The sequence below is a fragment of the Lissotriton vulgaris genome, chromosome 2_1 (genome assembly GCF_964263255.1).
Source record: "Lissotriton vulgaris chromosome 2_1, aLisVul1.2, whole genome shotgun sequence".
In the NCBI taxonomy this organism is placed as follows: domain Eukaryota; kingdom Metazoa; phylum Chordata; class Amphibia; order Caudata; family Salamandridae; genus Lissotriton; species Lissotriton vulgaris.
Window position 1 is genome coordinate 1446518946 of NC_141687.1, and position 21997 is coordinate 1446540942.

A 21997-nucleotide genomic window follows, 5' to 3' on the forward strand; every position below is an offset into this window, starting at 1 on the left:
TACACGTCTATAAGTTATGTCAGTCAAGCTGGAAATTGTGAGCATAGCCTGTAGATACTATTGCAGGACTATAACTACCTCATGTAATGTGAAGCGCTCTGATACCCAAGGGTCTTGTTCGCGCTATACAAAACTCTAAATAAATAAATAAATAAATAAATAAATAAATCACACGCTCATTTATGGAGGGAGTGGGCCCCTGGTCTGACAGCATACTGCAATAAGAGCAAAGTTTTAGATGAGAAAGAAACAAATAGAAGCTGGTCAGGGATGGCCCTTCACAAAAGGAGAACCCCCACTCCATCTCTGCACATAGACCCATAAGAAAGTTATGCAGTGTCGTGATACATTAAATCGGACTCCTGGTTTGTTGGTACAAACATAACAAGAAGAACTATCCCGGAATATGGTTAGAACCACGCAGGAAGCATTTTGACACTCCAACTTTCAGGCTAAAGTCAATATGCATAGTATGGGCAAAGAACGATGTATAACAGTATGAATACGAAAGAAGAACCTATAATGGGCAGTCAAGAGACCCAACACGTTTGACTAGCTGCACTTACTTCACAAGTGACATGCTCTCAGAGTGGTAGCATTGAACAAGCATGGATAGGAAGACTGTGGAACAAGGAGGGACGGGGCCCAAGAAAAGAATCCCAACAAACAATAAATCATGGGTACAGGTCTTTCTGAGTCCAGAGTTCAACCACTAAGATACAGACTTAGCGTGTGAAAATAGTAAGACATTTAAAGGAAATAGGTCGTGGGTGGTCCCTACAGTATACATTCAGAGCAGGAGACCAGCAGGTTTTAGACAGGACTTATTTACCCATCTACTTGCCTGTTGTAGGTTAAATTATTTCTGTTAAGGAGAAAGACATTCCCCTGCGGCAGGAGCCGCGAAAGACATTTGCTTGCAGCAGAGGTCAAACCCGAGTAGCAGAGCAGTAGAGTTGCTGAGCGGAGTGGCGAGCTGCTGACCTGGTGAGCCCCTGCACATCGCTCACCTGCCACCCGCCACCCGCACACCTGCCACCCGCACACCTGCCACCCGCACACCTGCCACCCACTTGCAGAAGGTTTACAGCTGTCATATCTTTACGGAAGCATCGGGGGCACAGCAAGGGTGCAGCAAGCCTGGGACCCGAGCCTGGGACCCGGACGGAACTCGGACGGAAGCAGGAGGAGCGGTCAGTGCGAGCTGGGGTTGTTGGGCAGGAGCTGCGGTCGGTGCCACGGTCAGTGAACCAGCAGCCTGCCCCTCCTCCCCCTCTGATCACCACGGGAGTACGGCGGCAGCGGGGGGCAGTATCAGAGTCCAGAGCGCTCGCTTTCAGAGGTACTGCCAGCGTTGTCCTGCTTGACCTGCCATTCGCTACTGGAGTAGCAGACTTTCCATCAAGTTTACTGTGCCACAGAAGAAGGAGTTTAATCACCGCGAGGCCGCAGAGGAGGTGAGAGGCGCGGCCCCGGGACTGCGAGGTACAGCGCTCCTAACATCAGCTGTTTCCTCTTCCCGAGGGTGCCGCGCCCCCTCCCAGTGCCCCGCCCCCTAAGGCGTACATAACCTCTGGCGGCCCCCGCTTCGCGGGAGCCGCTCGCTTTCAGAGGTACTGCCAGCGTTGTCCTGCTTGACCTGCCATTCGCTACTGGAGTAGCAGACTTTCCATCAAGTTTACTGTGCCACAGAAGAAGGAGTTTAATCACCGCGAGGCCGGGGAGGAGGTGAGAGGCGCGGCCCCGGGACTGCGAGGTACAGCGCTCCTAACATCAGCTGTTTCCTCTTCCCGAGGGTGCCGCGCCCCCTCCCAGTGCCCCGCCCCCTAAGGCGTACATAACCTCTCGCGGCCCCCGCTTCGCGGGAGCCGCTCGCTTTCAGAGGTACTGCCAGCGTTGTCCTGCTTGACCTGCCATTCGCTACTGGAGTAGCAGACTTTCCATCAAGTTTACTGTGCCACAGAAGAAGGAGTTTAATCACCGCGAGGCCGCAGAGGAGGTGAGAGGCGCGGCCCCGGGACTGCGAGGTACAGCGCTCCTAACATCAGCTGTTTCCTCTTCCCGAGGGTGCCGCGCCCCCTCCCAGTGCCCCGCCCTCACCTCGCACACTAATAAGCAAGGGCTATAACGCGCATCGCGGGACGCGCGCGGGTCGCAGCCAGGAGCGAAGCCCGGGCCAAGGGCGGGCCCGTTAGTGCCCGGTAGAGACCGGACCGGGCCACCCCCCTTACTTCTTATACCTTTTGCAAACTACAAATATGCCTCCGAAAACCAGGAGCACTACCAAAAGCAAATCAAAAAATGCTCAGGAGGTGGCACAAATAACCGGCCCCATTGACCTGTTTATCACCCGTACCCACGAGGTAATAAACCAGAGCATCTCCCTTCTCGAAAAGAGAGTGTCACTCGACCTTATGAACGCAAAGCGATCATCCTTAGGAACTATAGCAACTGCTACGTCCCCGATTCATCTCACCTCCCAAAATTGTTCCTTACCTGTGACTTTGTCAACCTCTGAAACTATTACAGTACCATCTATAGTTGACCTTTCAGTCACGCAGACAGACTCAGATCTTTCACTAACCTTGGACAATCTCGAGGCAACTCCCGACCTAGCGGCCTGCCAAACCCAATCCCAGATAGAATCCCAGTGTAACCTTAACTCACTTTCCCAAGGAGAAAGGGAAGGAGCCATCTCGAAAAAAGGCAGTACAAAACCTACTGATAATGCACCAGAAATAGTTCCTATTCCAGCTCATGCCACAGATTTCCCAAATTTTGAATTACAATCCCTCCAACAAAGCATACCACTACTTCCGGCAGTCACCACTCCCCACCAAACAACCTTGAAAGAGGCAACTCCAAACCTCTGCAGAACATGCAACGTCACCTCACAAGTCCTGACAACGGTAAAAGATTTACTGTATCAGTACTTAAAACCCATCCAACTTAGCATCAGAAATCTGGAAGCCCAGATGACCATTCTCTCGGCATCACTACTCGATACAAATACACGTATAGAAATAAAAGGTCAGCGGAAAGCCCCCCAGTCCTCTAAAAATCATCCGCATCCACAACCAGCCAAAGCTATAAAACGACCTAACCTGACAATTCCACCCCCAAAAAACCACACACAAAGTACCACAAATCACAATTCACATACTGTAGAGCTCCAAACACATCAGAGTAAAATCGCTGTGGTACCAGATCAGCCAACGTCTAGCACAAGTCTAACAAACCAAGACACCCCAGGACCGGTGACTAGTAAATCCTGCAAACCCCACTCAACAAAAAAGCCAGTACCCCTTCAGCCAAACTCAGTGGTCCCCCAGCCTTCTCCCAAAAACAATCCTAACAAAACACCAGCTGCCAGACGACCAGTCCATCTGCCCCCAGAAGCCACTCCATATATGCTAGTACTTACCGGTGTACCAGAGCTAACCGATGATACACCTGAAACTGCATGGTCTCTTAAAAACAAAGTCATGCAGTGGTTAAGCATCAACAGGCCCTTAGAACCCCATCATTCGGGAGGAATATCTACAGTCCGCAGGGTAGTATGGGTAGGCAAAACAACAAAAACGACCCGCGGAGACTGCATAATAGTAACCTGCAGAGACCCCTCCGTAGTGGATCACATTTGTGCCTGGCCCGCACTGGAAAAAAAGGGGGGTATTGACGCACGTCGCCTTTCCTTTTTTTACCCTCCTGCACGACAACACCGACAACACCGCTATACTCCATCCTGGAACTGGCACCAGACTCCTAGGGATTCCTGGCGCCAGCCCCCAAGAGAGCCTTGGTTCCAGCCGGAGTACACTTATGATCAGGGAGGTAGAAACCCTCCGAGAGAATGGCCAAGGCAACACTGGCAAGATAGGCCCTTACAATTTTATGAAGGCTGGCAGGGCTTCCCTACGCAAAACCGCTTTGACTGTCTGGAGATGGTCGATTGACCACCCAGGGCTGATCCCAGGAACACAAACACCTCCATCTTACCACAACAAACAAACCTCATCCAGCATCAAGTCCCCCTGGCGCCAGACTTTTGTAATATTGGGAACTTAGTTCCAGAAACATCAACCGCTCCTTCCAGCTACTCCATTATTGTCACTTCTGACAACTCATCCCCGGAAACTACAACTGTTTCTACAAGTAACCTCAATAAAGCTATCGATAAAACCTCCGCAGTCTTAGTTAGAAACAACACTGGCTCACATTATCATCGTATCACAGCTCCCAAAGTTCCTGCAAACTCCCCGCAGATTGATCATTGCCTACTTCAGGACACTTTAACCGTAAATATCTTGCCAGACTAACCCCATGGCCCCGTGAACTCCACTAACCTGACTTTTTCCATTGCGTATTGGAACATCGCAGGCTTGCTATCAAAAATAACACTAGAGCCATGGCTAGAAACAGCTAGAGAACATCAGATACAGTGCCTGCAAGAAACTTGGTGCACAATTCCACTCCACCTTGCGGGCTACAAAACCTTTTTCACCACAGCAGTGCAGGGAAATATGGGCAGATCTAAAGGGGGGCTCACGACGTACGTAGCAAATACTCTCGCCCTTAGAATGAAACCAATAAAGGAGTCACCAACAGTTCAAATCTTTGAATTTACTCAGTCGACAGCTTCAAGAGAGAACCATAAATATATACTCATAAACTATTACAACAATCTAGGTACCTTGGATAGCTAGTCTAACCTGGAGGAGATCGCCTTTGCCTTAACAGCGCTTCAAACTGTCAATACTAAGACTACAAATCACTTCATTTGGGGTGGTGACTTCAACCTCCCTTTGTGTCCAAATCATAAGAACGGAAATTGCGGCCTCCAAAACGAACTTGGGAACCCCACACCTCACTTCGCACATTCACTATGCGGTAATAAACTCAATGAAATCCTATTCTCCCTAGACTTGGATTACGCGAACGAACTGGTCAACCCACAGCAGGATTTTCAGCCCACTTTCCATGGGCGAGGCCACTGTACAATCATAGACTATATAATAGCCTCAACTTCTCTTAAAGGGCAATTAGCGAACTTTGAAACTGGGTCAAACCCAACAAGTGATCATTACCCGCTCAGTATAAAAATCAACATCAAACAGAAAAGAGTCCATACCACAAAATTGAGTTCCCTTACACAACAAACTCTTGCCATGAACAAACTGAACGGGTATACAGTAAAATGGGCTAAGATCAACCCTGAGGAGGTGACACAGAGGGTCCTTGAAAAAGCAGGCCAGTGGATATCTAAATGCACGTCTCTGAACGCATCGCCGCAGACGATTGTCAGCAGTTTCCGAAACATTCAGGAAACAATAAGGGATGAGTTATTTGTCAAAACAAAAAACAAGATCAAACACCCTACTGCGAGATGGTTCGACACCGCATGCCGAAAGGCCCTCTCATCACTCAAAGACGCCCTGCATAAACCTACAAGGGATCCTAAGGAAATCTCCCATTTGAGGAAGATCTACAACTCAGCAAGGCAAGATCGTAGAAAACAAATTAAAAAAGATCTCTGGCTGCGCCTACACGACAGTGCCCAAAGAAAAGACAGTACTGCATTTTGGCAAATCATTAGATCGCCCTTCCTGGCCAACACCGCAGATATTGAACACCTTGATGTGGCTATTTCAGAGGAAAACTGGGTCTCCCACTTCGCCAAAATTTTTGGAACAGCCCCAGTCCCTGCAACAGAAAACACAACATACGAGGTTCAGCCAAGGAGAAGTAACATCTACCCAATTAAGATTCATTTTCATCTAAATGAAATCATAAAGGCAATCAGGGCTTCCAAACCCGGCAAAGCCCCAGGCCCTGACGGAGTTCCAATGGACCTGTTTCTCCATGACGTGGATTTCTGGTCGCAGCTAATCACCCAGGTCATGTCAGCAGTAACTAAGATCGGCCTGTACCACTCGTGGTCTACTTCCATTCTTTTGCCCATTTTCAAAAAAGGTGACCGCAATGACCCCGCTTGTTACAGACCAATCTCCCTTCTGGACTCAATGGGCAAGATTGCAGGTCGGGTACTCATGGACCGTTTACAATCCTGGGCCCGGGAGAATAACATCTTAACCGATCAGCAATATGGTTTCCAGAAGGGACTTGGGACTGTGGAGCAGGCCCTGAATCTCGTCTTACTGGCTGGTAAATATGTACACGCCAAAGGAGGTAACATCTTCCTCGTCTATGTCGACCTAAGTGCGGCATTTGACTGCGTCCAGCACGCGAAACTCTGGCAGATACTAAGCGACCTGGGCGTGGATCCCCCGATAACAACATTCCTGCGAGAACTCTATTCAAATGCTGAAGGCAGAGTTCGATATGGCATTAGAGGCGAGCTGTCACGTTCATTTCAGATAACGAAGGGAGTAAGACAGGGCTGTGTCCTGGCTCCCTTCCTGTTCAATCTTTACACGAACGGACTCGAACAGGCTATGCTGGAAGGGGCCCAGGATCTCCCCCAGATAAATCATCGCCCGATACCTACGCTGTTGTATGCTGATGACTCAGTGATCCTAGCACGGACCCTAAACCAACTCCAGATCCAAACCAACAAGTACACAGCATTTATGGAGTCACTTGGCCTCAAAGTAAACATTAAGAAAACCTTTACAATGCACCTCGGTCCCAGGACCAAAACCACAAAACCAATAGTGGTAGATAACATCAAATTGGAAAAAACCCAGGTCTATCCATACCTGGGTATCCTAGTGGACGATGCATTGAATTGGCGGAAGGCAATTGAGGCCAGGAATCTTCACTTTCGTCGAGCTACATCAGCCTTAACATCTTTTTCACGGAAACTGGGGAAACCAGCCCCATCTGAACTTTTGACTATATACTACGCAAAAAGTCATAGCGTGGCTACTTATGGTGCTGGAATCTGGGGCTACGGACGTATTGACCAATTACAGGTCACCGAAAACTCCTTTGTAAAGTACATCCTGTCCCTCCCTCAAAGCTCGCCGACATTAGCCTCACATCGGGAGCTTGGCATGGAGTATATTGTTGACACCATTCGATGTCAGCCCATTCTCTTGTGGCATCGAATATGGTGCAAGCCTGAATGTCATTTAACCCGCTCCCTCATCGCTGACTGCCTAGCTCTGGCAAACTGGCGTAAAATCCCATGGTTAACCTACGTATTCAACTTCTTTAAAGACTTGGACCGCGTTTCCTACTTTGAAGAACCACCCTCAGTAGAAGATATCTCCAGGAAGCAGTTAAAGGTAATGTGTCTGGACCACCTAAGGGAATTACGGAACCAGACAGAGATTATCAAACCATTAAACGAAAAAATCGGCGCCCAACAAACTGGAAAATGCATACAGCCTTATTTGACGTATTTTTTATCTAATTATGAAAGGTATCTATTAACAAGACTTCGATTTAACATTTTCTTTCGTCTAGTTACATTCCCTGAAACGAATAACTGGTCGCCAAAGTTGCTGAACTGTCCCTGTGACGAAATTTCTAAACAAACTACGATCCATGTAGTCCTCTTCTGCAAATATTATAAAACATCAAGGAAAAAATGGATTATTCCGATTCTCCGAATCAGTGGTTACAGACAAACGCATGCAGCATATCTTTATTTGCAATCTTTAAAGTCAATGCATGAAGCCAAATTTATAGCGACCTTCCTTAAAGAAGTCTTAACATTACGTTGGTTTTGCAATTGCCGCCCTAAGTGCGCTGGGGATGCCCAGACGTGGGTCCCAGGCACTCCACACCACTTGGAGTCAAGCTAGCCGGGCTGATGAGAGGTGTTACCTCGAAACCGGTCCGATCCTCGGATGCTCGATTCCGTTCTGGGAAGGACATGGCTTTTGTAGTTCGGACTGGACTGTTCCCATGGGGCAACAGGGTCAGAGCTGATTTGCATATCACCATTGTCTAACCCAGGGTGGTGTGGAGTGCAAAAAAACGATGGATTTGGGCCCAGATCTTTTGACTGGGGGAATGTGTGACATTGATCCACATTCGGTCCATCACTTGTTGTTTTTGCAATTGCCGCCCTAAGTGCGCTGGGGATGCCCAAACGTGGGTCCCAGGCACTCCACACCACTTGGAGTCAAGCTAGCCGGGCTGATGAGGTGTTACCTCGAAACCGGTCCGGTCCTCGGATGCTTGATTCCGTTCTGGGAAGGACATGGCTTTTGTAGTTCGGACTGGACTGTTCCCATGGGGCAACAGGGTCAGAGCTGATTTGCATATCACCATTGTCTAACCCAGGGTGGTGTGGAGTGCAAAAAAACGATGGATTTGGGCCCAGATCTTTTGACTGGGGGAATGTGTGACATTGATCCACATTCGGTCCATCACTTGTTGTTTTTGCAATTGCCGCCCTAAGTGCGCTGGGGATGCCCAGACGTGGGTCCCAGGCACTCCACACCACTTGGAGTCAAGCTAGCCGGGCTGATGAGAGGTGTTACCTCGAAACCGGTCCGGTCCTCGGATGCTTGATTCCGTTCTGGGAAGGACATGGCTTTTGTAGTTCGGACTGGACTGTTCCCATGGGGCAACAGGGTCAGAGCTGATATGCATATCACCATTGTCTAACCCAGGGTGGTGTGGAGTGCAAAAAAACGATGGATTTGGGCCCAGATCTTTTGACTGGGGGAATGTGTGACATTGATCCACATTCGGTCCATCACTTGTTGTTTTTGCAATTGCCGCCCTAAGTGCGCTGGGGATGCCCAGACGTGGGTCCCAGGCACTCCACACCACTTGGAGTCAAGCTAGCCGGGCTGATGAGAGGTGTTACCTCGAAACCGGTCCGGTCCTCGGATGCTTGATTCCGTTCTGGGAAGGACATGGCTTTTGTAGTTCGGACTGGACTGTTCCCATGGGGCAACAGGGTCAGAGCTGATTTGCATATCACCATTGTCTAACCCAGGGTGGTGTGGAGTGCAAAAAAACGATGGATTTGGGCCCAGATCTTTTGACTGGGGGAATGTGTGGCATTGATCCACATTCGGTCCATCACTTGTTGTTTTTGCAATTGCCGCCCTAAGTGCGCTGGGGATGCCCAGACGTGGGTCCCAGGCACTCCACACCACTTGGAGTCAAGCTAGCCGGGCTGATGAGAGGTGTTACCTCGAAACCGGTCCGGTCCTCGGATGCTTGATTCCGTTCTGGGAAGGACATGGCTTTTGTAGTTCGGACTGGACTGTTCCCATGGGGCAACAGGGTCAGAGCTGATTTGCATATCACCGTTGTCTAACCCAGGGTGGTGTGGAGTGCAAAAAAACGATGGATTTGGGCCCAGATCTTTTGACTGGGGGAATGTGTGACATTGATCCACATTCGGTCCATCACTTGTTGTTTTTGCAATTAACATTACGTCGCAGCATTTCTAGTTAAATGAGAACTGAACAGTATTTTAAACCCTAGTTCTTTATTTCCACTCAAAAATGTTATTAATACTGTGTTTTCTATATCATGTGTTAAAATTCTTCTCTTTTTAAACTATGTACTTTTTATGATTATTGAAATGATAATCGAATAAAAGTCAATGAAACTGAAACTGAAACTGTTAAGTGAATTCAAATGCTCTGAAATATATCAGTCACTGCTTGGATTCAGCACGACTGAAATATTCACTAATCTCCTACATGATCCCAATAGTCCAGAATTATTCACTATAACTAGTGCGTTTCAGCAGCGTGTTAATTAAACACACAAAAATCAACTTAACAGTTTCCACTTCCTCCGATATCCTATCATGGTGATATGTGAGTGTATATTTCAAAAATTCCTGCTGAATTCAAACGGGGACTGACAGAACTCAGATTGGAAGCTTAATAAAACAAAAGGGAAAGGCAATACTTTGACTACAATGAGGGCCATGTTATGTTTGGGGGACCATTAATTTACTGTGATGGAAAGGCGCTTGCTTATCGTTAGGAACTTATATGCGACATTCTGAAAGGGACACTAAAATAAACCGAACACGGGTTGAAATCATTGCCCTTAAGAGGTCATGAATGTTACACCGCACGTGTTGGCTGTCTAGAAGATAGGCTGTTATTATGAATAAATGTGTCATCTTTTGAAAATTCACATTTTAAAATATCGATTTTGTGAACGGTTTAATTTTAGCAGCTCTAAGTGAAAACGTGGTTGCTTAAAAAATAAAAGTTTTTAGAATGCAAATACTAAAACAACTGCTTGTTCTCCACCTTTTGTCATCTAAAAATCCGTTATGTAAAATATTTTTTCTTTATATTGAAGTTATAAGCGCAATGCAGTTGTGTTAAATTGAGAGACCCTGCTTCCACCACCAATTTGTTACCACTTTTGAATCCACAAATAAAATACATAACATTATATATATATATATATATATATATATATATATATATATATATATATTACCATGGAATGTGGATTTTTGTTTCACTGCACAAAAGTCACAAATCATTCACAAAATGGTAGGCCAATCCAGTGTCTAAAATGACTGCTCAGGGCACCACAAACACATTTTGATTTGTGGATATTTTAACATGGCAGAAAAAAAGTTTGAGATCCTCTAAAGTGTTTATGTAACAGTAAATATTCAAAAGGTTCCCTTTTTCAATGCCTCTCCCAAGATCCTGTCTTTCAGCACATACGTTTTAAAGTTGACTAAAATCTTCCTTGGGGTTTTCCTTTCCTTGTTCTTTCCAAGGGGGTCCCTATGTGCTCTCTGTATGTCTTCTTCCAGAATTGTTTTGTCCGCCCATGGGAAATTTTCTGCCAATAATGCCACTACAAACATCTTAATGCCTTGGCCCTCTTGGTTTAGTCAACTTTAAAACGTATGTGCTGAAAGACAGGATCTTGGGAGAGGCATTGAAAAAGGGAACCTACAACAAAGACAGTTGGACTTTTAGAATAAGGTCAGACATGTCAAAGGCCTCCCAGACCAGGCAGTGGGAACTGGGAAATCTAATGTCAGAACTGCAACAACTAGGCGCCACGGTGCAGATTAAATTTCCAAATTCGCTTCGCATAATGTGGCGGAATAAAATGCGAAACATGAAAGAGCCAGAAGAGGTGAAAGCCCTCATAGACCTAATGAGAGATCAAATGCGGTCGGAGGAACCACAGAAATAAGTGAACCCACGTAAAAGACCTAGTTTACAAAACAAACCCCAATGGAAAAAGATATATAAGCAAAACACAACTAAGTTTAAAGTATAAAACCAGAAGGTGCATGGCAATCAAAAAACATTTTTTTTTTTAATCGTATAAAGGCAAGAATCACGGGGACGGGAAGCCAAAAGGGTTACGAAGATAACCGAAGGAAAAGAAGATGGAGGCTTCCCCGGGGAGGGTAACGTTAAAACACAATCAAGAAAACATAAAAATTACACAACAAAGGGTGGGGAGCAAAATAGGGAAAAAAACAAAAAAAAAATCCTCATTTGCGAGAGTACAGGCAAGGACAAAATGGAGTTACATTTCGTAAATAAAAAGGTAACGCTGGTGCTGAAGTGCGAAAGTGACATGAATAGAAACAATGGGAAGCGCAAGTAGAGTCGTCAAAATATTATTGTCGAATGTAAATGGCCTGAGGACAAAGAGTAGGAGGAACAAAATTCTGGAATACATCAGAACTGCAGAAAGTGAAATCATAATACTGCAAGAGACCCACCTTTTAAAAGAAGAATGGGATCAAATAATCAAGAACTTATGGTGGATAGATTCCCATGTATGCACCACACAACAATGCAATATCAAGGGAATCGCGATAATTTTCAAAAAGTCACTAAATGCAGTTGTAACCTCCACAGAAGTAGACAGCAAAGGTAGATGGGCTACAGCCAGCATAAAAATTGGCAATACTCCCCTTATGATTGCAGGCTATTATGGACCTAACCTTGACGACGCTGACCCCCTGAGAAAACTGTACTCGCAGTTACTATTAGCCACTTCTCCCATAATACTGGGCGGTGACTTCAACCTAGTGATGGATTTAAGCCTAGACAGATCACCACCTGGGAGACAGGCTAACATGAAGAAAATGAGAGTGGATTGGGATTTACAAAAGAGATCTTGACCTAGTCGACGTTTGGAGAAAAAAAAGGAGAAAAAAGGCACCCTTTCACCCTGCATAATAAAAAGCTAGGCATAAGTCAAGGATTGACTATTTTTTGGTCAGCAGTGAATTGACAGAACGTGAAAAAAGTATCTCACCTACCAGCTCATTTGTCTGACCACTCGGCTGTGCAAATACAACTACAGGACACAGCAAAAGAAATGGAAAGAAGATTCACAGTAGAGAGGACCTTGCTACAAGATGAACATATAATAAGTGAACTGGAAACTGAAACAAAAAACTTCTTTGAATTAAATGCCATAGGTACCACAAAACAAATAACATGGGATGCTTTCAAAGCTGTTCTAAGAGGTAAACTGCTGAGTCTAGGGGCTCGTAAAAATAGGCAATTAAAGCAAGAGATCTCAGATCTGGAAAATAACATTCACTCCTTAGACATCGCCATTTCCAACGAACGAGAAGAAGGCAGGAAACAAGAACTTCTCCAACAAAAACAGCATTAGGAAGATAAGATTAAAGAGGTCTTGGAAGAAAGACTAAGAAAGAAATGGGACTCTAGCAAATTAGCAAAGCATGAATATGGTGAGGGCTGTGGAAAGTGGTTGGCATGGAAACTCAAAACTGATTTAGTCAGAAACAAAGTGAGAAGTATAACCCAGGATGATCAAACAGGGCAAAACTCTGACGAAAATATAATCAGGCAAGAATTCTGGAAATTCTTTAAAGAGCTTTATACGGAAGATACGAACCCGCAAGATCAGCTGATTAATTCCTACTTGGAAGATGTTCCACTCCTAAAACTTACGGAGGAAGAAAAGGAAGATCTGAACAAAGAAGTCCAAGAAGGCGAAGTGGCTGACGCCATCAAGAGTCTGAAAAAAGGAAAGGCAGCAGGGCCGGACGATTTAACGAATGAACTATATCTGGTATTAAGAGATATTCTACTTCCACATATTACTGAATTAATCAATATAATTCTTAAACAGCACGAAGCCATACCAGATTCCTGGAATGATGCCATAATTACAATTATTCTAAAACCAGGAAAGGACCCTGCCAGATGCGAGTCATACCGCCCGATTTCACTGCTGAACGCAGATTATAAAATCTTTACTAAAATCATGGCAGCGCGACTAGGGAAAGTACTGCCGAAACTGCTGCATCAGGACCAAAAAGGGTTCGTCAAAGGGAGGCAACTGCACGAAGTTACACAACAACTTTTAACTGCAATAGACATCGCAATTAATGAAAAAACTCCTCTCACTATACTCACTGTTGATGCCGCAAAGGCTTTTGGCAGGGTCAATTGGGCCTTCCTAGAGAAAGTTATGGTCAAAAACAACGTTGGACTAACTTTTATAAATATGGTAAAGCAAATATACAAAGCTCCAAGATCCAAGGTTTTAATAAATGGAAATCTCACGGAAAATATAAAGATAAGCAAAGGAACGAGGCAGGGTTGCCCCCTTTCACCTTTGCTCTTCAATTTATATATTGAACCATTAGCGAATAAATTAAGAAACAGTAAAGAAATTACTCCATTTAAGCATCACACATGGGAGAAGAAAATCGCTTTATATGCGGATGACTTAATGATTTTTACGGACGATTACCTAAGAGCGAAGGATACAATATAAGAAACAATAGGAGCATTTGGGAAAGTCTCAGGATACCTGGTAAATCAAACAAAAACAGAGATTATGACTTGGAATACCCGATTCAAAAGTCACAACATAAAAAATGAAATTAGATACCTAGGAATCCTAGTGAATCATGACATAGGAAAGATCCCGCAACGCAACCTGACCAAGGTAGCCGGAGATGTAAGGAAACTGCTCAAGACATGGACCTCCTTACCATTAAGTCTGATTGGGAGATCAAACATAGTCAAGATGACCATCATACCAAAATTTACATTCCTATTTAATGCAATACCCTTAGAGTTTGAGAAAACGGCATTAGTTCAGGCACAGAGAGAGATCACAAGTTTTATATGGGCTGCGAAAAGCACGAGGATTTCTTGGAAGAAAATAAGGAGGGAGAAGAAAGATGGAGGACTGGCTAGCCCGGATCTGGTGGAGTATTACAGAGCCTTTCAATTTAAGAACATTAGAATACTTCTAATGAGTCACGAAAACTACCCGAGGCACTTACAAGCGATCATGGAATCAGAAGATCACGTCTTGTTTAAGTACGGATATCCCAAGTACTTAAAAAAAATAAAATTAAAGATCTTAAGGGATGCAGCAAAGATGTGGTCACAAATCAGAGGAATCCTGAAAATTTCGTACTATAGCAAATTGGCTCCTATTTGGAATTCACCAGGAACCCCTGAATGCTTTAAAGACACATTAGTACTCCCTCTAAAAAGAGCCAACGTAAAGTATTGGGGGCAAATACTAAATGGATCTAACCTGAAATCATGGTCAGAGTTTCAAGAGTTGACAAACAATACACTATCCAAATTTAAATTTTACCAAATTTTAAGTTGGTCTAAGACATTACCAACCAACAACAACGGAAATGAAAAAATGGAAAAAGAAATGGTTAAAACAACAAAAGTACCAAAAGAAGTGGCTAAATGGTATTGGGCTCTGATAAATGCCAATGATACAAACCCCAACATAGAAGTACAAATTTGGGGGAAAGATCTACTAATAGCAGACATAGACTTAATCAGGGAAAAATCAGTGGGAAAATGCTGGTCCACTCTGAAATCCGCGGCTCTGAAAAGGAACCATCTGTATACAATTCATCGGGCTTACTGGACACCAAGAAAGCTTTCCAAGTTTAAGAACGCAGGAATAAAGAAATGCCCAAAATGTGGAGAAGAAAAAGCAGATGATATCCACATGTTTAAAAACTGCCCCCAATTGAAAGAATACTGGGACGAAGTTGGTAAGACCTTGAGCACTATCCTGAACAAGCAACTAACTGTAAGTACCACCCTTACCCTGTTTGGGATTGAAGACACAGTAAATGAAGGGGGGCTCACAAAAGGGCAAGAAAATCTTTTTGTATTGATAGTACTTGCAAGGAGGGAAATTTGCATTAAATGGATAGGGTCTACCAGCCCAACGCATGCAGATTGGTTGAACTCGGCCATAAGAATTAATAAACTCGATAGGAAGGGAAATACATGTAAGAGATTTAAGTTCTGGGAAAGTTTTGAAAATTTCTTAAACCCCAAGTAAGATCAAAAAAAATACTAGTCCTATGATTAAAGCGATACATCCTCTGGTAGACAAGTATGGTACTTGTTGAGTAGTCAAAGTGACTAGCTTCCTCCGCTCCAAAATCAGAGGTAATGGTATGTAACGGGTAAGAACAATAGTTACTTACCTGTAATCTGTGGTTCTCCAGTATTGGTGTCTTTCATAGATTCACATGCCTGAATCATTCCCCGTCGGAGTGGGAGTCCCACGGTACATAAAATAGCAATAAAATGCCATAAATATGCAGTAAATACCTATAGAATAAACCAGGAAGTAAAGTAGCCCAGCTACAGTAGGAAAAAAACTTCCACATCTATGACTATCATAGTCATTTTGTATAGTCCAAACTACAGCCAATCAGGCGCCAGCACCCACCAGAATGTTCTCCCCAGAGGCTCAGGCTCTCAGATTTTCTCGCAAGGAGTGAAGGTAACCCAAATAGCCTAAAAAGCCTCTGAGGGGAGGTGGGCGGGTTGCATGTGAATCTATGAAAGACACCAATACTGGAGAACCACAGATTACAGGTAAGTAACTATTGTTCTTCTCCAGTATTAGGGGTGTCTTTCATAGATTCACATGCCTGAATCAGAGTAGCTAGCAGTACATCCTTGTCAGGCAGATAAGCATGTTTGACAGCTTGCCAGTGAATAGTATGTAACACAGTATAATTGAAAATACACATCTTGTTAACGTATAGTAAAATACAGTTCTGCAAGCAAAATTAACAAACATGGCATAAAAGAGCCTGACAGCTAAAGGAGGTGGGAAACAGAGGCTCACCTTATTTGAAAAGGTTCCGCAGGACTGCTCGACCCACAGACGTATCTGCTTCGCTGGCTGTCTCCAGACAGTAGTGCTTGGTGAATGTATGGCGGCTAGCCCAAGTAGCCGCTCTGCAAATTTGCTGAATTGGGACTCCAGCAAATAAAGCCGTTGATGAAGCCATCGCTCTTGTGGAATGCGCTCTAGGAACTGTCTGCAGCGGTCGTCCCGCTTGCGTATGGCAAAAGGCAATGGCAGACGAAATCCATCTTGCAATTGTCTGTTTAGAGACTGCCTGCCCCTTACGAATAGTCCCGTAAGTGATGAACAGCTGATTGGAAGAGCGCAAGGAGGATGTTCTCTGCAGATAGAATTTAAGACATCTCTTGACATCCAAGGTATGTAATGCTTTTTCTGCTTGTGATTGCGGATTAGGAAAATATGTTTTCAGAATTATAGGCTCATTGAGGTGGAATTCCAAGGGTACCTTGGGAATGTATTTTGGATTAGTGCGGAGCACTACAAAGTCGCTTGTAAATTGCAGAAAAGGCTGTTGGATTGTAAAGGCCTGGAGGTCACTGACTCTTCTGGCGGATGTCAACGCCAGTAACAATGCCACCTTCCAAGAGAGATATTTGAGGTCAGGGTTGTGAATGGGTTCAAAAGGATGACGCATAAGTTGTGCCAAGACCACATTGAGATGCCACATCGGTGGAGGTCGGCGTATTGGAGGAAACATCCTAAAGAGTCCCTTGAAGAATTGTTGTACAACCCTAGTCGAGTACAAGGAAGTAGAACCGTCTTGCCGATATCTGGATATCGCTGCCAGGAACACCTTTAAAGTTGCGTGAGATAGACCTAATTTTGCTAAATGTAGGAAGAACGGTAAAATCTCTTCCGGTGTTGCTGAAAACGGGTGAAGCCCATTTGCCTGACACCAAATGCAGAAACATTTCCATTTCAGACTGTAAGTCCTTATTGTGGACGGTGCCCTCGCCCTGGCCAATACCTCTTTGCATTCTTCTGGGATGTTCAAGTGGGCGAACTCCCGGTATTCAGGTGCCAGGCTGCTAATTTCAGAGATGCTGGATCTGGGTGACAGACCTGACCGTCCTGCATGCTGAGTAGATTCGGGACTGGATCTAATTGAATTGGTTTGCAGTCCGATAGCAGAAGGAGTTCCGTGAACCAATATTGGCGCGGCCATCTGGGTGCAATTAGGATTAGTCTGCACGGTTCCTTCTTGACTTTCCGCAGAACTCTGGGTACAAGAGGGATTGGAGGAAATGCATACGCATAACTTAGGGACCAGTTCAGAGAAAACGCATTCCCTTGAGAGTCCTTTTGGGGATGCCAGCTTGCGAAGAGCTTGCATTTGCTGTTGGTCTTTGTAGCGAATAGATCTATGTCTGGGCGACCCCATAGTCGAAAGATGCGCTCCACCGTCTGTTGGTGAAGCTCCCACTCGTGAGTGGAGACCTTCGTTCTGCTGAGCGAGTCTGCCAAGACATTCTCTATCCCTGGAACGTGTACCGCTTGAAGATGTACATCGTGTTCCAAAGCCCACGTCCACAACTCCTGGGCTTCCTGGGAGAGGAGGAGAGATCGAGTTCCCCCTTGCTTGTTGACATAGTGCATGCTTGTTGTGTTGTCGGTCTTTATCAACACATTGGAGCCTTGAATGACTGCATGAAACGCCTTGAGCGCCAGAAAAATGGCTCTGAGCTCCAAGCGGTTTATGTGCCAACGCTGTTGCAGGGCAGTCCACTTGCCACTGATAGTGAGGCCTTGAAGGTGCGCTCCCCAACCCTCGAGAGAGGCATCTGTCGTGATGGTGAGGCTTGGTGGCTCTTGGAGAAACGCACACCCCTCTTGAAGATGTCGTTTCTGCATCCACCATCTGAAAGATTCTTGCATTGTCGGAGTGATCCTGATCATATCCTCGAACGTTCCTGAGACCTGCAGCCACTGCTGGGTCAGTTCTTCCTGTAGAGGCCTCATTCTGAGGCGACAGTTCGGTAACAATGGGATGCAAGAAGAGGCCATCCCCAGAAAGGATTTGAATATCCGAACAGAAACTGACTTTTTTGACAACAGTTTTTGTGCCATGTCCTTTATCCTGAGTTGTCTTTCTTCCGAGACAAAGGCTCGAAGTTCCTGAGTGTCCAAAGTTGCTCCCAAGAAGGTTTGTCTTTGTGACGGTTGCAGCTTGGACTTTTCGTGGCTGATGGAGAGGCCCAGGGACTTGAACAGGTGTAGACATAGTTGCAGATGCGAATGAACGACTGCTCGAGAACTGGCCTTTATAAGGCAGTCGTCTAAGTATGGGAATATTTGGATTCCCTGTAGGCGGAGATGCGCCGCCACTGGAGCCAGAACCTTGGTGAAAACTCTTGGCGCCGACCGTAGTCCAAAAGGTAGAACCTTGAATTGGTAATCCCTGCCAGCCACCCTGAAGCGCAGGAACTTTCTGTGACGTGGTAGAATTGGGATATGGAAATACGCATCTTGGAGATCTAAAGTGACCATGTGATCCCCTGCTGCCAAAAGATGCAATATTTCCTGGAGCGATAACATCCTGAATGTCAATTTCCTCAGGTATTTGTTCAGAGCGCGAAGATCTAGAATCGGGCGCCACTCTCCATTCTTCTTCTTTATCAGAAAGAATCTGGAGTAAAACCCCATTCCTTTCATCTTGTGAGGCACGCTCTCGATCGCTCCCTTCTGCATCATTATTCTGATTTGAGCAAATAATTCCTTCAGGTGAGCTGGGGGGGGTCCTTTTGGAGCAACGTTTGGGGGAAAACTCTCGAATTCTAGGGCATGACCCTTGGATACTATGTCCAGGACCCATTTGTCTGAAGTTATTAACTGCCAACTTGAGTAAAATTTGGATATTCGCCCTCCAATTTTTTCTTTTGAATAGGGCGGCGGTGGCGGCAGGTGAAAAATTTCATTGTCTTTTATCCTTTCCTCGGTAACTTGATCTACCCCTGTTTTGGGGATAGGAAGGCTTTCTTTGGTTAAAAGACTGATAGCGTTGAGTCTGGTACCTTTGGTTATTTTGCCTGTAAGAGGATTGCTGGCCATATCCACCTCTGGTAGAGGACGCTCCCCGTCCTCTCGCTCCTCGAAATGGCGGCTTTCGGAACTGAAGAGACACTAAGGATTTCGCAGTTTCAGAATCCTTCTTTATAGTTTGCAAGGCTTCTTCTACCTGAGGTCCAAACAGATATTCACCATCATACGGTAGATCTAGTACCTTATGTTGAACTTCTTGTCTAAAAGAAGTAGATCGCAGCCACCCCTGCCGGCGAAGAACTGCAGCTCCTGCCAGCTGCCGAAAACCTGTTGAGGCCACATCCACAGCTGAATCGATAATCTCCTCCGAGATTCTTTGGCCTTCATGAAGAATCTTGAGCGCCTCAGTCTTTGAATTTTCAGGTATAAGATCAAGATATGGTGCGATATCAGACCACATTTGCCGGTCATATCTTCCTAATATGGCCAATGAATTTGCCGCTCTAACTGTCGTAGCCGCCATAGTAGAGACACGTTTTCCAATAGAATCCAAGCGTTTGCCATCCCTGTCAGGAGGGGCCGTTAGCTGGGACGAAGGATTTCTAGCTCTCTTCTGTGCCGCTTGAATTATTACAGAGTCCAGTTTAGGCTGTCCTATAAGGCACGCTGGGGATTTGTCTGGAGCCCTGTACTTCTTCTCCAAACGTGGTAGGACTGGAGGAATGGATGCTGGTGTCGCCATGACCTTAATCCCCTCCTGCCAGATGAAATCAATGATGGGAATCGACTTAACCTGTCGCTTTGGTTGGTCTTTAAAGTCATAAAGAAAACAATCTTGCTCCTTATGCTCCATATCGATATGAAAACGTTTAGTGGCGCGCTCCATTAAGAGATGGAAGCCAACCACATCCACTGGTGGAGAAATCGAAACTGCTTGGCGCGAAGGGGAAGGTGTGTGCTCTTGATATTCATCCCACTCCGACTCATCTTGAACCTCACCTTCCTCCCTTTGTTCCTCCTCCTCCGAAGACAAAGGTTCGGCTCCTTCCGCATGTACCTGTGAAGCAGGCGATGCAGGAAGTACTGGTTGCGAAGTTGGTGTCGGCACCTCAGTAGTAGGAGTAGTTGGTTCTGAGCCCGCTGGCTCTGAAGGTGGGAACCTCCTATAGTAATCGTCCAACATGTACTGGAGATTGGACAGTAAAGCCATAGGCACTTGAGTGAGTGGTATGGAATCCACCTGGGATGGCATCTGCACTTCTGGATGATCTTCCTCCTGTTCATCCTCCTTCAACTGAATATTAAATTCAGAAGGACTTGTAGCCACTCCAAACCTCTGATCTGTCTCCTCCTCACTATCCGAGTCCAAAAGACGGTCAGGAACTTGCGTCGTCGGTCTTGGTGTTACGAAAACTGTAGACGGAGACCACACTTGCAACGCGGTACAGGATGAAAGCTGCGGCGTCGACGGTGCGTTTTCCAATTCAGTGGCCGATATTGTAGGTGCCGTTGAAATTGCCGTCGACTGGATGGACTTCGTCGACGGTACATCCCTCGAGGACGGTACGCCCTTCGTGGACGGTACCCCTTTTACCGACGATATATCCTTCGTCGACGGTACGTCCCTCGTCGACGGTATACCTTTCGTCGACGGTGCGCTCTTCGTCGACGGGACGCTCTTCGTCGACGGTATACCCTTCGTCGACGGTCTCGTCTCCGTCGACGGTATGCTCTTCGTCGACGGTATGCTCTTCGTCGACGGTATGATCGTCGACGACTGGGTGGCCGTCGTCGATGGATTGATCTTCGTCAACGGGATTTTAGTCGTCGACGTGGAGGCCTTCGTCGACGGAACGCTAGTCGTCGTCGGAATGACCTTCGTCGGCGGCAGCGCCGTCGACGATGTTGTCGCTGACGGTCTTCTCGATGACGGCAAGGCTTTCAGACTCGATGTCGACGAGGAATCGCCGACGGCCGTCGTCGACGAGATAGGCCTTACCGTCACGTAAACCATAGTTGGGGAAGACGAAGCCGTCGTCATAATCATAGACGATTTAGGCGATGAGAAGGTCATCGTCGACGTGGATGACGCATCGGCGGAGGTCTTCGTCGACGAGCTGAAAAGATGAGTCCTGAGAAGAACTCTTGACAGTTTTTTGAGGCAAGTTCTTGGCGGGCTTTTTATGAGACGAACTCTCCATGTCTTTGCCTGAAGAGGCAGCCCTTGAACATGAAGGTTTGTCAGAACCTTTTGGTGGTTGATTTTTCTTAGCAACCTTAGCCTCAGAAGATGGTTGATGTTCAGACGCAGGCCTCTTCCTAGAGACTGAAGTGGAACCTGAGGCAATACTGTCAACATCAGACACAGCTTTATCAGAATTCTTTAGCTTTTGTAGCCACAAAAGCAATCGACCTTCTCTGTCCCTCTGAGTCTTAGGAGGAAATTTCCTGCAGATCTTACAGTCTTTGACTAGATGATCTGGGTAGAGACAATATATACATTTCTCATGAGGATCCTCTTTAAAAAGCCGGAGCTTACCACAGGATTCGCAGGCTCTGAAAAGAGACTTCCTTGAAGACATTTCAACTGGAAAGTAGAGATATATCAAAAGAAACTGAGCAGAGCTCAGGGAGACTCCCTTCACACGACGTGCGGTAGAAAATCTGAGAGCCTGAGCCTCTGGGGAGAACATTCTGGTGGGTGCTGGCGCCTGATTGGCTGTAGTTTGGACTATACAAAATGACTATGATAGTCATAGATGTGGAAGTTTTTTTCCTACTGTAGCTGGGCTACTTTACTTCCTGGTTTATTCTATAGGTATTTACTGCATATTTATGGCATTTTATTGCTATTTTATGTACCGTGGGACTCCCACTCCGACGACGGGGAATGATTCAGGCATGTGAATCTATGAAAGACACCCCTAATACT